Source organism: Triticum aestivum, chromosome 5B (assembly GCF_018294505.1).
Source record: "Triticum aestivum cultivar Chinese Spring chromosome 5B, IWGSC CS RefSeq v2.1, whole genome shotgun sequence".
Lineage (NCBI taxonomy): Eukaryota > Viridiplantae > Streptophyta > Magnoliopsida > Poales > Poaceae > Triticum > Triticum aestivum.
Window position 1 is genome coordinate 293,182,543 of NC_057807.1, and position 14,961 is coordinate 293,197,503.

Sequence of the window (14,961 nt, forward strand, 5' to 3'; positions counted from 1 at the left end):
CACTGTCTTTAGTGTTGAAGATGGACTTGGCGACTGCTGCAGAAGCTAGAGCCAGTCTTGCTACTCCAAAATCATATTCCTCTTCAGACTCCACCTCTGCCTCCTCAGATGCAGACTCCTCCTCTGAATCCATCTCCTTGCCAACAAAAGCAAGAGCCTTGCTTGATGAGCTCTTCTTGTGTGATGAAGACTTCGATGAAGACTTGGAAGAAGACTTTGAGGATTTCTTCTTCTTCTTCTTGTCATCGGAATCATATTCCTTGCTCTTATTCTTCTTCTTTGTCTCATTGTCCCACTGTGGACACTCAGAGATGTAGTGACCAGGTTTCTTGCACTTGTGACAGGTTCTCTTCTTATGATCACGAGAGGAAGCTTCATCATTTCTTGAGCTGGATCTTGAAGACTTTCTGAAGTCTTTCTTCTTGGCGAACTTCTGGAACTTCTTTACAAGCATAGCAACCTCCTTTCCAATATCTTCAGGATCCCTAGAACTGTAGTCAAATTCTTCTTCAGATGAGGAGACAACCTTTGCCTTCAAAGTGCGAGTAGGACCATAGTTGGGACCATAGATATCTCTTCTCTCAGATAGCTGGAACACTTGTGTGTTGAGCTTCTCAAGTATGTCAGACGGATCGAGAGTCTTGAAGTCAGGGTGCTCTTGAATCATCAGGGCCAGGGTGTCAAATGAGTTGTCAAGGGATCTCAAAAGTGTCTTGACGATTTGATGCTTGGTGATCTCAGTGGCGCCGAGTGCATGAAGCTCATTTGTGATATCAGTGAGGCGATCAAATGTGAGCTGGACATTCTCATTGTCATTTCTCTCGAAGCGGTTAAAGAGATTGCGAAGACCACTGATCCTTGAATCTCTCTGTGTTGAGATGCCTTCGTTGACCTTGGAGAGCCAGTCCCAGACTAGCTTAGCAGTTTCCAGAGCACTCACACGACCATACTGCCCTTTGGTCAGATGACCAAAGATGATGTTCTTGGCAGTTGAGTCCAGTTGGATGAACTTCTTGACTTCAGCAGGAGTAACACTTTCACCGGCCTTGGGAACGCCGTTCTTGACGACATACCAGAGATCGACGTCAATGGCTTCAAGATGCATACGCATCTTATTCTTTTAGTAGAGGTAATCAGTGTCATCGAAGACAGGGCACGCAGCGGAGACCTTGATTATCCCTGTAGTTGACATAGCTAAACTCTAGGTGGTTAAACCGAATCACACAAAACAAAGGAGCACCTTGCTCTGATACCAATTGAAAATGCTAGTATTTGACTAGAGGGGGTGAATAGGCGATTTTTATGAAAGTCTTCAGAACATGGGTGCTTTGAAGACAAACAATAGAAATGAACCTATTGATATGCAGCGGAAGGTAGACTACACTAGACAAGCCATAGTCAAGTAAGCAATGTAGTGAAAGCACGAAGACAATCAGCAGCTAGGTAGTATGGATCAGTATGGAAGATAGTATGAAGCCAAAAAGTAAACAGTCTTCACACAGTGAAGTCAATCAGATCAGGCAAATGGGCAAAGACTTCACAAAGACAAACTGTAAGTAAAGAGAGAGAGAGAGGAAGCATAGAACCAGTTGCTCGGAGAGGACAAGGGATTTGTTGGACCAGTTCCAGTTGCTATGACAACTGTACATCTAGTTAGGCAGGCTGAGATTCAACTCAGAAGACCGCGTCTTCACCTTATTCCCCTTAAGCTAAGAACACTTAGTCCTCGCCCAATCACTCTGGTAAGTCTTCAAGGGAGACTTCCAAACCTTCACAGACTTCGTTCACCGGCAATCCACAATGACTGTTGGATGCTCAGAACGCGATGCCTAACCGGCTAGAGGATACATAGTCCTCAAGTGTAATAAGTCTTTAGATCACGCAGACATAAAGACTTCAGTGATGCCTACCACTCTTTGGCTCTGGGTGTTTTGGGCTTTGTCCTCGCAAGGATTACTCTCTCAAAGGCTTCGGAGGTGGCTTGCTCTCAAACGACAAAAGCCATGCACTAAATCTGAGCAACCACTAATTTATGGTGTAGGGGATGGGCTATTTATAGCCAGGAGGAAACCCGACCTGATTTGTCCAAAATGACCCTGGGTCACTAAGGAACTGACACATGTTCAACGGTCAGATTTCAAACACACGTGGCAGCTTTACTTGGGCTACAAGTAAAGCTGACTCATCCAGCTCTGGATAAGATTTGCTCTCATTGCTTTCGCTTGAAGACATAGGATTTGGTTGAGCATCACTTTAGTCACTCTGACTTTGTTCACTTGGACCCCACTTAACAGTACGGTGGTTCCTATGACTCAACAAAGAAGAAAAGGAAACTACAAAACAACTATGTCTTCGTACTCCAAAGTCTTCATGCGATGTCTTATCTTGTCATAGTCTTCAATGTGAATATCTTCATAGACCACCATTGTCTTCAATGTCTTCACACATTTTTAGGGGTCATCTCTGGTAGGTAAACTGAATCAATATGGGACTACAACCCGTGTTATCCTGCAATCCTCACAAACACATTAGTCCCTCAACCAAATTTTTCTTCAATACTCCAAAACCAACTAGGGGTGGCACTAGATGCACTTACACTACTTGACCAATTAAAAACCTTACCTTTTCCCAATTTTAATTCTTGGCAGATTTTAGCAACTTAGCACAATCAGAATACCATTCAAGCAGCATGCAAAGAGTATATGAGTAGCGGAAAGTAAAGCATGCAACTTGCAAGAAAGTAAATGGGAGGAGTTTGGAGGCAGCAAACGCAATGTTGACACGGAGATTTTTGGCGTGGTTCCGATAGGTGGTGCTATCGTACATCCATGTTGATGGAGACTTCAACCCATGAAGGGTAATGGCTGCGAGAGTCCACAGAGGGCTCCACCCATGAAGGGCCCACGAAGAAGCAACCTTGTCTATCCCACCATGGCCATCTCCCATGAAGGACTTGCCTCACTTTGGTAGATCTTCATGACGTAGGCGATCTCCTTGCCCTTACAAACTCCTTGGTTCAACTCCACAATCTTGACGGAGGCTCCCAAGTGACACCTAACCAATCTAGGAGACACCACTCTCCAAAAGGTAATAGATGGTGTGTTGATGATGAACTCCTCGCACTTGTGCTTCAAATGATAGTCTCCCCAACACTCAACTCTCTCTCTCATACAGATTTGGCTATGGTGGAAAGATGATTTGAGCGGAAAGCAACTTGGGGAAGGCTAGAGATCAAGATTCTTGTGGTTGGAATGGAATGTCTTGGTCTCAACACATAAGTAGGTGGTTCTCTCTCAGAAAATGGGTAGTGGAAGTATAGGCATGTTCTGATGGCTCTCTCCACGAATGAAGAATGGGTGGAGGGGTATATATAGCCTCCACACAAAATCTAACCGTTACACACAGATTCACAAACTCGGTGAGACTAAATGGTAAAACTCGGTCAGACCGATTCAGGTCAAAATATGAACATTATGATTTTCGGTGGGACCGACACGATCAACTCGGTGGGACCGATGCGCTAGGATTAGGTGCTACGTCTTGAGCTAGCGTTGGTTTTCCCCGAAGAGGAGAGGGTGATGCAGCAAGTGTAGCGTAAGTATTTCCCTCAGTTTTGAGAACCAAGGTATCAATCCAGTAGGAGGCTCCTCAAAAATCCCACACACCTACACAAACAAACTGAGAACTCGCAACCAACGCAATAAAGGGGTTGTCAATCCCTTCACGGCCACTTGCGAAAGTGAGATCTGATAGAGATAGTATGATAAGATAAATATATTTTTGGTAATTTATAATATAGATGCAAAAAGTAAAGATGCAAATAAAGTAGATTGAAAGCAAATATGATAAGAGATAGACCCGGGGGCCATAGGTTTCACTAGAGGCTTCTCTCGAGATAGCATAAGTATTACGGTGGGTGAACAAATTACTGTCGAGCAATTGATACAAAAGCGCATAGTTATGAGATTATCTAGGCATGATCATGTATATAGGCATCACGTCCATAAAAAGTAGACCGACTCCTGCCTGCATCTACTACTATTACTCCACACATCGATCGACTCCTGCCTGCATGTAGAGTATTAAGTTCATAAGAACAGAGCAACGCATTAAGCAAAATGACATGATGTAGAGGGATAAACTCATGCAATATGATATAAACCCCATCTTGTTATCCTCGATGGCAACAATACAATACGTGTCTTGCAACCATTTCTGTCACTGGGTAAGAACACCGCAAGATTGAACCCAAAGCTAAGCACTTCTCCCATGGCAAGAAAGACCAATCTAGTAGGCCAAACCAAACTGATAATTCGAACAGACTTGCAAAGATAACTCAATCATACATAAAAGAATTTAGAGAAGATTCAATTATTATCCATAGATAAATCTGATCATAAACCCACAATTTATCGGATCTCGACAAACACACCGCAAAAAGAGATTACATCGAATAGATCTCCACAAGAGAGGGGGGAACATTGTATTGAGATCCAAAAAGAGAGAAGAAGCCATCTAGCTAATAACTATGGACCCGTAGGTCTGTGGTAAACTACTCACAACTCATCGGAGAGGCAAGGATGTTGATGTAGAAGCCCTCCATGGTCGATTCCCCCTCCGGCAGAGTGTCGGCGAAGGCTCCAAGATGAGATCTCGCGGATACAGAAGGTTACGACGGTGGAAATTGTGTTCCGTGGTACTCCTGGATGTTTTCGGGGTACGTAGGTATATATAGGAGGAAGAAGTACGTCGGTGGCCGCCCGAGGGGCCCACGAGACAAGGGGCGCGCCCTACAGAGGGGGCACGGCCCCCTATCTCGTGGGGTCCTCGGCAGCTTCTTGGCTTGCACTCCAAGCTCCCCGGATCACGTTCGTTCCAAAAATCACGCTCCCGAAGGCTTCATTCCATTTGGACTCCGTTTGATATTCCTTTTCTTCGAAATACTGAAATAGGCAAAAAAACAGCAATATGGGTTGGGCCTCCGGTTAGTAGGTTAGTCCCAAAAATGATATAAATGTGTAAAATAAAGCCCATAAACATCCAAAAGGGGTAATATAATAGCATGGAACAATCAAAAATTATAGATACGTTGGAGACGTATCAAGCATCCCCAAGCTTAATTCCTGCTCGTCCTCGAGTAGGTAAAGGATAAAAAGAGAATTTTTGATGTGGAATGCTACCTAGCATAATTCATAATGTAATTTTCTTTAACGTGGCATGAATGTTCAGATCCAAGTGAATACAAAATTAAAGTTCATATTGATAAAAGAAATAGTAACACTTCAAGCATACTAATCAAAGTAATTATGTCTTCTCAAAATAACATGGCAAAAGAAAGTTCATCCCTACAAAGTCATATAATCAGGCTATGCTTCATTTTCGTCACACAAAGATGTTCCCAACTTCTATACCCCCGATGACAAGCCAAGCAATTGTTTCATACTTAAATAATCTCAAACTTTTTCAACCTTCACGCAATACATGAGCGTGAGCCATGGATATAGCACTATGGGTGGAATAGAATATGATGATGGGGATTGTGTGGAGAAGACAAAAAAGGAGAAAGTCTCACATTGACAAGGATAATCAACTGGCTATGGAGATGCCCATCAATTGATGTCAACATGAGGAGTAGGGATTGCCATGCAACGGATGCACTAGAGCTATAAATAAATGCTCAACAAAAGAAAACTAGTGGGTGTGCATCCAACTTGCTTTCTCACGAATACCTAGGGCATTTGAGGAAGCCCATCGTAGGAATATACAAGCCAAGTTCTATAATGAAAAATTCCCACTAGTATGAAAATGACAACTTATGAGACTCACTATATGAAAAACATGGTGCTACTTTGAAGCACAATATATGAGACTCACTACATGAAGAACAAGGTGCTACTTTGAAGCACAAGTGTGGAAAAAAGAGATAGTAGCATTACCCTTTTTATTTATTTCTTTATTATTTTTCTTCCTTTTTTCTTTTTCTTTTTTTTCTTTTTTTTCAGGCCTTCCTTTTTTTTCTTTTGGCCTTTCTTTTTTTTCTTTGGGCAATGCTCTAAAAATGATGATCATCACACTTCTATTGATTACAACATATGAATTACAACTCGAAACTAGAACAAGATATGACTCTATATGAATGCCTCCGGAGGTGTACCGGGATGGTGCAATGAATCAAGAGTGACATGTATGAAAAATAATGCATGGTGGCTTTGCCACAAATACGATGTCAACTACATGATCATGCAATGGCAATATGACAAAAGTAATGTATGTCATGATGATGATAAACAGAACGGTGGAAAGTTGCATGGCAATATATCTCGGAATGGCTATGGAAATGCCATAATAGGTAGGTATGGTGGCTGTTTTGAGGAAGATATAGTGAGGTTTATGTGTGATAGAGCGTATCGTATCATGGGGTTTGGATGCACCGGCGAAGTTTGCACCAACTCTCAAGGTGAGAAAGGGCAATGCACGGTACCGAAGAGGCTAGCAATGATGGAAAGGTAAAAGTGTGTATAATCCATGGACTCAACATTAGTCAAAAGAACTCATATACTTATTGCAAAAATTTAGAAGTCATCAAAAATCAAGTACTACGCGCATGCTCCTAGGTGGTAGATTGGTAGGAAAAGACCATCGCTCGTCCCCGACCGCCACTCATAAGGATGCACAAGCCAGGTACACTTCATGTTTCAAATTTGTTACACAACTTTAACCATACGTGCATGCTACGGGACTTACTAACTTCAACACAAGCATTCTTTAAATTCATAATCACCCAACTAGCATTACTTTAATATCACTACCTCCATATCTCAAAACAATTATCAAGTATCAAGTTGATCATAGCATCCAATTCACTTCCTATGATAGTTTTTATTATACCCAACTTGGATGCTCATCATTCTAGGACCAACTTTATGATAATAGCTAATACCATGCTGTTCTAAAAGACTCTCAAAATAATATAAGTGAAGCATGAGAGGCTAGCAATTTCTTCAAAATTAAGATACCACCGTGCTCTAAAAGATATGAGTGAAGCACTAGAGCAAAAACTATCAAGCTCAAAAGATATAAATGAAGCACATAGAGTATTCTAGAAAATTCTAATCAAATAGGCTTCTCACAAAAGGTGTGTACAGCAAGGATGATTGTGGCAAACTAAAAGGCAAAGACTAATATAATACACGACGCTCCAAGCAAAACACATATCATGTAGCGAATAAAAATATAGCTCCAAGTAAAGTTACCAATGAACGAAGACGAAAGAGGGGATGCCTTCCCGGGGCATCCCGAAGCTTAGGCTTTTGGATATTCTTGAATATCTTGGGGTGCCTTGGGCATCCCCAAGATTAGGCTCTTGCCACCCTTTATTCCATAGTCCATAAAAGCTTTACCCAAAATTTGAAAACTTCACAACACAAAACTCAACAGGAAATCTTATAAGCTCCGTTAGTGAAAGAAAAACAAAACCACCACATAAGGTACTGCAATGAACTCATTCTTTATTTATTTTGGTGTTAAACCTACTGTATTCCAACTTCCTTATGGTTTATAAACTAATTTACTAGCCATAGATGCATTGAAATAAGCAAACAACACACGAAAAACAGAACATGTCAAAAACAGAACAGTCTGTAGAAATCTATGACTACCGCAAACTTCTGGAACTCTAAAATTCCTACCAAAATAGTAAGTACTGGAAAATTTGTTTATTGATCAGCATAAAAAAGAATCAATGCAAAAGCACGTTTCTGTGATTTATTGAATTTTTTCTCGTGAGCGCGAAGTTTCTGTTTTTCAGCAGAATCAAATCAACTATGATCATAGTTTATCCTATAGGTTCTACTTGGCACAAACACTAATTAAAAGCTAAAAACACATCTAAACAGAAAGTAGATTCAAAATTTATTGAATAACAGCAAGGAAAAATATTGGTTGACTCCCAACTAGCGCTTTTCTTTAAAGCCTTTTAGCTAGGCATTGATAATTTTAATGATGCTCACATGAAAGACAAGAATTGAAGCGCAAAGAGAGCATCATGAAACACGTGACAAACACATCTAAGTCTAACATACTTCCTATGCATAGGCATATTATAAGCAAACAAATTTGCAAGGCAAGCAAAAACTAGCATATGCAAGGAAGAAGAAAGAGACGATAGCAATCTCAACATAACGGGAGGTAGTTTAATAAGATAAAAATTTCTACGGCCATATTTTCCTCTCTCATAATAATTACATGTAGAATCATAGGCAAATTCAAAAAAATAGCTATCACAAAACATATTCTCAGCATGATCCACATGCATGCAAAGTTGACACTCTTCCAAGATAGTGGGATTAACATTAACTAAAGTCATGACCTTTCCGAACCCACTTTTATCAAAAATATCATAAGATTGAACGTACTCCAAATATGTGGGATATAAAGTTGACACTCTTACAAACCCACTTTCAATATTATTGCAAACACTATTATCAATCTCATATTCATCATGGGGCTTAAATAAATTTTCAAGGTTATAAGAAGAATCACCCCAATCATGATCATTGAAACAAGTAGTAGACATAGCAAAACTAGCATCCCCAAGCTTAAGGTTTTGCATATTATTAGCACAATTGACATCAAGAGAATTTATAGAAAAATCATTGCAATCATGCTTTTTATTCAAGGAGTTATCGTGAATCTCTTCATAAATTTCTTCATCATAATTTTTAGATTCACAAATTTTGAGCAAAGCTTCATAAAGATAATCTAGTGCACAAAACTCACTAGCAATTGGTTCATCATAATTGGATCTCTTAAAAAGATTAGTAAGCGGAAGAGGATCCATAGATCTTAGGTTCTCTGTTTAGCAATAAATAAGCATCTAATCCAACCAAACGAGCAAACGAAAGGGCAAGCAAAAGAGAGGGGAAGAAAATTGGGAAAGAGAGGGCAAATAAAACGGCAAAGGTGAAGTGGGGGAGAGGAAAACGAGAGGCAAATGGCAAATAATGTAAGTGAGAGGGAGATGAGTTTGTGATGGGTACTTGGTATGTCTTGACTTGAGCGAAGACCTCCCCGGCAACGGCGCCAGAAATCCTTCTTGCTACGTCTTGAGCTAGCGTTGGTTTTCCCCGAAGAGGAGAGGGTGATGCAGCAAGTATAGCGTAAGTATTTCCCTCAGTTTTGAGAACCAAGGTATCAATCCAGTAGGAGGCTCCTCAAAAGCCCCACGCACCTACACAAACAAACTGAGGACTCGCAACCAACGCAATAAAGGGGTTGTCAATCCCTTCATGACCACTTGCGAAAGTGAGATCTGATAGAGATAGTATGATAAGATAAATATATTTTTGGTATTTTCTAATATAGATGCAAAAAGTAAAGATGCAAATAAAGTAGATTGAAAGCAAATATGATAAGAGATAGACCCGGGGGCCATAGGTTTCACTAGAGGCTTCTCTCGAGATAGCATAAGTATTACGGTGGGTGAACAAATTACTGTCGAGCAATTGATACAAAAGTGCATAGTTATGAGATTATCTAGGCATGATCATGTATATAGGCATCACGTCCATAACAAGTATACCGACTCCTGCCTGCATCTACTACTATTACTCCACACATCGACCGACTCCTGCCTGCATCTAGAGTATTAAGTTCATAAGAACAGAGCAACGCATTAAGCAAGATGACATGATGTAGAGGGATAAACTCATGCAATATGATATAAACCCCATCTTGTTATCCTCGATGGCAACAATACAATACGTGTCTTGCAACCCTTTCTGTCACTGGGTAAGAACACCGCAAGATTGAACCTAAAGCTAAGCACTTCTCCCATGGCAAGAAAGACCAATCTAGTAGGCCAAACCAAACTGATAACTCGAAGAGACTTGCAAAGATAACTCAATCATACATAAAAGAATTCAGAGAAGATTCAATTATTATCCATAGATAAATCTGATCATAAACCCACAATTCATCGGATCTCGACAAACACACCGCAAAAAGAGATTACATCGAATAGATCTCCACAAGAGAGGGGGAGAACATTGTATTGAGATCCAAAAATAGAGAAGAAGCCATCTAGCTAATAACTATGGACCCGTAGGTCTATGGTAAACTACTCAAAACTCATCGGAGAGGCAAGGATGTTGATGTAGAAGCCCTCCGTGGTCGATTCCCCCTCCGTCATAGTGCCGGCGAAGGCTCCAAGATGAGATCTCGCGGATACAGAAGGTTACGGCAGTGGAAATTGTGTTTCGTGGTACTCCTGGATGTTTTCGGGGTACGTAGGTATATATAGGAGGAAGAAGTACGTCGGTGGCCTCCCGAGGGGCCCACAAGACAGGGGGCGCGCCCTACAGGGGGGGCACGACCCCCTATCTCATGGGGTCCTCGGCAGCTTCTTGGCTTGCACTCCAAGCTCTCCGGATCACGTTCGCTCCAAAAATCACGCTCCTGAAGGTTTCATTCCGTTTGGACTCCGTTTGATATTCCTTTTCTTCGAAATACTGAAATAGGAAAAAAAACAGCAATATGGGATGGGCCTCCAGTTAGTAGGTTAGTCCCAAAAATGATATAAATGTGTAAAATAAAGCCCATAAACATCCAAAAGGGGTAATATAATAGCATGGTACAATCAAAACTTATAGATACGTTGGAGACGTATCATTAGGGCGAAACATAATCTCGGTGTGACCGATCACATGAACTCAGTGGGACCGTTTTCAGTAATAGGCACATACAGAGTTGGCCAGGCAAACTCGGTGGGACCGATTCACTCATTTCGGTGGGACTGAAACGTTACACAAAGGAAACGGGGAGTTTGCATTGAGAACTCGGTCGGACCGATTCGCTCATTTCGATGGGACCAAAATGTTATGAAAAGGAAACAGTGAGTTTGCAATCCCATCTCGATGAGACCGAGATCCCTATCAGTGAAACCGAAGTGATTAGGGTTTGTGGCAATGGCTATGTCAAATGAACTCGGTGGCGCCGGATATATCAAATCGGTGGGGCCGAGTTTAACTTTTAGGTTTTGGACGTATGTGGAAATGAGAAAGTGGCTGAGGGTTTTGGAGCATATCACTAAGCATTTTGAGCAAGCAAACCATGAAGCGACACCTCATCCCCTTTTAATAGTATTGGCTTCCCTATGGACTCAATGTGATCTTGGATCACTTAAATAAAAATGTAGAATCTTGAGCTTGTTGCCAATATGTGTCCTTAGCATTTTGAGGGGTCCACATCTCTAGTCCATGTCATGCCAATCATTGAACTTTCTGAAATGATCATCTTGAAAGAGCATTAGTTCAATGAGCTATATGTTGTTAAGAATTACGAAAACCACCCAGGGATTAGTTGCACTTTCAATCAAGCACCGTAAGATCAAACCCATCACAAAGCACCTCTTCCCATTGCAAGATAAATAGATCAAGTTGGCCAAACAAAACCCAAATATCAGAGAAGAAATACGAGGCTATAATCAATCACGCATATAAGAGATCAAAGAAGACTCAAATTACTTTCATGGATAAAAACATAGATCTGATCATAAACTCAAAGTTCATCGGATCCCAACAAACACACCGCAAAAAGACTTACATCATATGGATCTCCAAGAGACCATTGTATTGATAATTAAGAGAGAGGGAGGAAGTCGTCTAGCTACTAACTATGGACCCGTAGGTCTACAAAGAACTACTCACGCATCATCAGAGAGGCACTAATGGACATGATGCACCCCTCCGTGATGGTGTCTAGATTGGATCTGGTGTTTCTGGACTCTGCGGCGGCTGGAATTGATTTTCGTCGACTCCCCTAGGGTTTCTGGAATATTGGGGTATTTATAGATCAAAGAGGCGGTTCAGGGGGCACCCGAGGTGGGCACAACCCACCGGGTGCACCTGGGCTTCTAGGAGTACCCCCAGGTGCTTTCCTGACCCACTGGATGTCTTCTGGCCCAAAAAAATCCACAAAAAGTTTTACTGCGCTTGGACTCCGTTTGGTATTGATTTCCTGCGATGTAAAAGACATGCAGAAAACATCAACTGACACTGGGCACTATGTCAATAGGTTAGTACCAAAAAATGATATGGAATGACTATAAAATGATTGTAAAACATCCAAGAATGGTAATATAACAGCATGGAACAAACAAAAATTATAGATACGTTGAAGACGTATCAATCATAAGTGCCGAGTTATTTACACAGAAAAACCATAACCGACATAGAGAGTATGTAAAAAAGAAGAAGAGAGAAGGAGGATGTTTACAGGGCTTTAATGACCCAGACGGTTGACCCATGTCTATTCCCCGCCGCACGTCTATGCCTCCGTGCTGTTGATCAGCTCCGCCTTGTCGGATCCAAGGGGTGTGAGGATGGCCGACCACTCCGCGTGGGCTATGCTAGATGCATTCTTAATGCGGGGCCCCTTATGAGGCTAAGGGCCATATTGACAGCCTGACGCGGCCGAAGTGGACTTCCTGGCGGGCCTTTATTGTGCTAAAGAGGTCGTCAGGTGCTGGGCTAGCATGAGGCGGGAGCTGGGAAGCGCATATCCCTATTTAGGGTTCACGCGATTGCGTCCGGTAGCTTGAGCTAGGACGCGGATGCGCTTTGACGAACTTGAGATAGGACGAGCAGGTCCCCGTGCTGCTTCCTCGGCTGCCTGAGAGTCTGCTGCGTAGGCTGTTTTTTGCTCCTATGTACAGAGGGAGCTCTGTGTTACCATTTGTGGTGATAACGCCATTGGGCCCCGGCATCTTAAGCTTTAAGTAAGCATAGTGCGGTACCGCGTTAAAGCGGGCAAAGGCAGTACATCCGAGCAGGGCATGATAGCCACTACGAAGGGTACTATGTCAAAGATTAAGTCTTCACTTCGGAATTTTTCGGGGGAGCCGAAAGCAACCTCCAGTGAAACAGTGCCCGTGCATAGGGCCTCTATGCCGGGGATGACACCCTTAAACGTGGTGTTACTAGGCTGGATTCTTGACGAATCGATGCCCATTTTCTTGACCGTGAAAGCATAGATCAGGTTCAAACTACTTTCACCATCCATAAGGACGCGAGTTAGGTGAAACCCATCGACAATGGGATCTAGGACCAGAGCGGCGGACTCGCCATGATGGATACTGGTCGGATGGTCATTTTTGTCAAAAGTGATCGGGCAAGCCAACCATGGTTGAACTTCGGAGCTACAGGCTCCAAGGCGTAGACATCCCGAAGTGCACGCTTCCGCTCCCTCTTGGGGATGCGCGTGGCGTAGATCATTTGATGTCCTTGATGTTGGAGGGAAACTGATTCTGGCCTTTGTTGTTGGGCCTGCGCGGTTCGTCCTTGTTGTCGCTTCGAGAGCGGCCTTTGCTGGATGATGAGGTCACCTACTACAGGTAGGATTAAGGACCTATCATCTAGGGCCCACCTAGGGCCCCACACCATCATAGATAGGTCTCTAGACCATATAAGCATTCAGATGCGTATAACAGGAAGTTCACTTGGATGCACCGCGACGGCACTCGGACGTCCTCCCTCTAGTCGGCCCGGTCATCACCACTCGATCAAGGATGGTGAAGGGACGGCGTGGGCATGGCAACGATCGAGTAGTCTTAAGTCGGACTTTAAGCATATTCAAATCTAGTGTTACATGTAACTGTTGTAGTCATGGCTATTAACACTAGTAATAGTGTAGTTATGACACTTAAACCGCCCTTGCCACGTCGGAGTGATGAGTCAACGACACGCTCTATATAAGCCACCCTCTTCCTTCTTTACAAGGGTTAAGCACTCTCTGTAATCATATCCCCCAAGAGAAAACAAGCCTCATGGCACGAGATGTAGGGCTCTTACCTCCTGCGAGAGGGGCCTAAACTCGTAAAAGATGAGTGTTACACATGCGCCGTAGCTAGACTCTGCCCCTCTTTCGTACCCCTAGTAGTCATTGTCAGGATCATAACCCCCGACAGTTGGCGCCCACCTTGGGGCCGCGCGTCTAGCAATTTTACGACACGGGTGGAATTTCACCGTCATCATCATGTTAGTCGGCGGCGAGATCCATTTTGGAACACTCAGCTTCATTGTCGACAACTCAGCATGGCTCCGAGAGGCCCCGCTTGACATGGAGGCGATTCCCGTCCGTGGCGGCGCACTTCCGCGCATCTTCATTCGGAGTCCTACTCCGACAGCCGTTAGTCCCGTACCGAGTGGCCCCCCTCCTTCCAGCTGGACGCGTCGTCGCAAGCGCTCCGGACGCTCATGGCTGCAGCGTTGCATCAAGCACGCCGTGGGCCTTCAGGCCGCGGCGGGGCATGTGGCGGCTCTCGAGAATGATGAGCCCGCCCTTAACCTTTCCGACGGGCTCCACGAGGACTCTAATAACGAGTCCGAGTGCGAGAGCGTTGAGTCGACGGCCCAGGTCCTCATGGCCGACAACGCGGAGCATCACGCACCCCCAGGGTATACAGGTCCCCAGGATGGCTGCCCAGGCACGTCGTGCGGCCACACCAACAACGGCGAGGGGGGTGATCGTTCACCCAGTCACGAGCCCTCCGCCGGCCCTTGTCAGGATCCACCGCGCCTCCATGGCCCTAGGGCCACCGGAGACGAGGCGGACCTGCGGCGGAGCCGGCGAGAGGCACAAACCCTAACTTTTTCTGGAGGAGGAGGTGGTGGTCGATGCTTAAGAAGAGCCTGATTTATTTCTCTAAGCACCTTTCCCAAGCACCTCCCATTATACAAGGCCTTACAGTCATAGTCTTGCAATTTTGAGGCGGTTGGATCACATGACAAGCCATCCAAACACTGTTTGGTAAAACAAAATACCATTCGACACATTGACGTGGGATAAAAATACAAAATTTTCCGGAATTCATCAAATAAACCTCTTTTCCATCGATGTGGGCACATAATGTTAGGCAGAGAGAACTTCGTGGACGTGAGCGTAATCTTCTCTTTTTTTGCGGGA